Raw genomic sequence first — 3,608 nt, forward strand, 5'->3', positions numbered from 1 at the left:
GGGGGGGGGGTGAGCAGGATGACTGAGCTTCACTACTATTTTAATTTTTTCATGCATGACTTTTTTTTCTTACTGGAATGTGGAGGGACGGCAGCACTAACTAATTCCCGAAATAATTTCTAATTGAAATTTGGATTAAAAAAATTGTTATCAGTGGGTCAATGAATTTTACAATTTTAGATTCTTAGCGGAGCGAAAAAATGTACCTACTACCAAACCTATTGAATTTACAATGATGGGCGTTTTTTTTCCATCTGTCATCAACACTATTGGGGCGATAAAGACTTTTAAGTAATAAAACACTTTTTAAATATTTACAATCAGACAAGCAATTGGTAGGTAGGTATTCACCCGATTTATGATGTTTATAATGAATAACAAGTGGTAAAAAATGTCTACATAACAATGATATGATGATGGTTGATATGATATGGCGATGGCCCAAGTGGCCACGTTTATAGGCGGCATTTATACTCGTGCTTCACAGTTCAGTAGGTATAGATATAAAGATAAACTCGAAAATCATTAAGCTGCAGTTTACTTAAAGGTATTAATATTAGGTCAAACAATGGAGTGAGTACCTACTTCAGTATTGTCGAGTAGATATTATATATCTATGTAGTTATAAATATCAAAATAATATATATACCTACTCGTGTATTATTAACTCTGTGCATTCGCAATTTCGAATCAACTCAAAAGTCAAAGGTGTGACAGTAAAATGATATATTAATGTCTAGGTACTCCCTTACAAAATATGCGCACTGTTATCAGTCGAGCATACTTCTAGTTATTTATTTTACTATGGTATACTGTATGTATAGTGTATACTATAGTGTAGTACCTACCTACAACTTACCCTCGTCAACTTCTCACCACCCTGGTAACTATAGTCATTCAATGGAAAACTCTAAACTTTGAATATTTATAAGTTACAACTAATTAACTGCTAGTTTTAAATTCTATTTTTATACACTGAAATTGTCAAAACAAATTTCAGTTTCGGAATAATATTATAAGTTATTAAAATCAAAAATAATTAATGACATTAAATAGAAAAAATAGAATTTTTTTCAAAATGCGGGTTCGTAACGATTTTGTAAACTAATTGTTTAAACAAAATTTCCAAAAACTGTTGAGGTTTCCCAGAAAATTAGAGTTTATATATGTACCGTTGTAAGAACCCCATTGTATATACCTACTTCTACCTCGGAAAATTGCCAAAATAAATAATATCGCAAACTAGAGGTAAGAGAATAATCAAGACTCTCTGCATAATTAACCAACCAAAAATTGTATTTTCAGAAGAAAATTCCAAAGAAAAGGTTGGTATAATTATTAATATTTAATTAACAATTTAATATTTTATTAAAAATAATTAATATTATTACATTTTAAACATTGCATTAAATTTTATGAAAATGAGGATAATTCAAGTAACCGAGGACGAAAAATTGAATCAACAGTATTAGCCAACGCGATTGCGTAATTCCTCAATTTATGTTTCTCACGAACAACATTCGAGTGGCTTCGACATGTAATGAGTTATTTAAAGATGAAAATTAATCTGAGATACAAACAAAGAAATTGATGATGCGAAAAACTCTGTGAATACGTATGACGACTATAATAGAGACATACACGAAGGTGAAAATAAGGACGAAGTAGATTAAATTTCATGATTCGGGTAGTTGCCGAAAAGTTTACATTTGGCGAGATATTGAAAAATTGTTATTTATGATATTATTGATATTAATGTTCATTTATTATTTTTTTAAGAACAATTACATAAATATTTTTCGTATGCATTAGGTACATAATTTTCAACAATACCGCAGCGATTATATGGTCACGGATTTGCTTACTCTCTTCCTCTCGACAGGTGGCTTCAGAACAACAGACTTTAGGATCTCAGTGGTTATTGGGATCCTCCCATACATTTTCTCAACTTTCGCTGTCGAGGAAGAAATTGATTTTTCTGAATCCGATTTTTTCGAAGTATTCTGAGACAACGGCGCCGGGGGTGCGGGTGGCGGTGGTTGACAAAATGCACTAGTCGACGGGGGTGCAGGTGGCGGCGGAGGCACAAATGCACTTGGCGCCGAGGGTGCAGGTGGCGATGGAGGCGAAACTGTTCCACTCGGCCCGGGTTTTGCCATTGGTGGCATATCATAATAAGATGAAGCTGCAGCGAATGCAGCTGGTTCGCCGTATCACTGAACCAAATAACACNAGGAAACATTCCAGCGGACCCGAAGGATTGTGGTCTAGTCCACTCCAACGAACGATGTGAATAGTTCATTCCGACGATGTGTGATGTGTTTTTCATTACATCTCCTGCACACGTACATATCGTACACATAAAAAAAAAATTGTAAAGTAGGAACTATAAAATTGATTCATGAGTATACATCAAAATAACATAGACAATACCTATATACTTTCTAGGGTTGCAATCCTGATCTTAATATCATTATATTTGCGCATCGGCTTCTCTGAGTTACCTTTATACAAACAAACATCATAAATCATAATATATAATATATGATAATGACATACGTGTTTTAGATAAAAATTACTAATTACTTTCTAATGAAATCAATTTATTTTCCATCTCGTGGAAACTGGTATTCAACATTCCGTAACAGTGTTTGATACTTATAACGTCACAACCGATGGTCATGAATTCATCGTCAATTTTTTCCATCAACGATTGTTAGTAATTTGACAATTTGGTATCTACCTTGTTGTTTAAGTCTTGCACTGTGGATAGGGACAATTCACTCTCGGTCTGAGTGTGTGCAGATTGTGTCAACTTCGATAACATAAGATCTTCAAGTCGACGCAACTGCAGAATGCGAAATAAAATAATTCTTTACTTAGGTTAATTAAATTTGAATTCAGTGACATAAATGCATTGTATACGAAATACGATTCTGAAATAACACGGTCTCTGACGGCCTATAATACAACTAAGTATGTATATTTTGTAATATTGTGATTGAAGTAATTTTACTGTATAATAATAGGCATTATACTATAAAAGTACTAAAGTAGATTAAATTCATTTTTGTCTAAAAAATTTAATTCTAAAATGTCATTAGGTATATAAAATAAAAAATATGCCAATTTTAAGTTTCAAGTACCCACGAATAATATTTTTAAATTACAATCTACAACAAAATAACTAAACAATATTTATACCAAAGTAAGCCAAATTTGTATTTATGATTTATATTTACTGAACAATGTCAAACAATAATGTATCGTTACCTATTTTTTTTAGTTTTTATGAAATAGGTTTGGTAGGGTAGGCGTTTGGGGGTATGGTGGCGAGCCCCTACGGATCTGCGTCCTCTGCATAATTTTAGCACCCCCAGTGTTTGGTCAATAGTTGCATCTATGACGTACGCTCGGAGTGTTGCCGCAGATTGAGCGAACGGCCGCGCCTCACCAGGCCACTATATCAGTCTTTTATAATCGGCTTACGCCGCTTAAACTTTAATTTATAACTGGCACAAATGTTGGTCTCAAAAAATATGCTGTTAGAATTTGTTTAGGTTTTTTTCTGACTTCCACTTTGTACATTCAATTTTTAAATTCTCTTT

The 3,608-nt window shown here is 33.2% G+C and overlaps 1 pseudogene; it reads right to left on the bottom strand.

Annotated features, from left to right (window-relative positions):
* Window positions 1-1,809: 1,809 nt before the first annotated feature.
* LOC111038833 lies at window positions 1,810-3,032 on the bottom strand (annotated as a pseudogene).
* Window positions 3,033-3,608: the final 576 nt, after the last annotated feature.

This window comes from Myzus persicae, unplaced genomic scaffold, assembly GCF_001856785.1.
Source record: "Myzus persicae strain clone G006 unplaced genomic scaffold, MPER_G0061.0, whole genome shotgun sequence".
Classification (NCBI taxonomy): Eukaryota; Metazoa; Arthropoda; class Insecta; order Hemiptera; family Aphididae; genus Myzus; species Myzus persicae.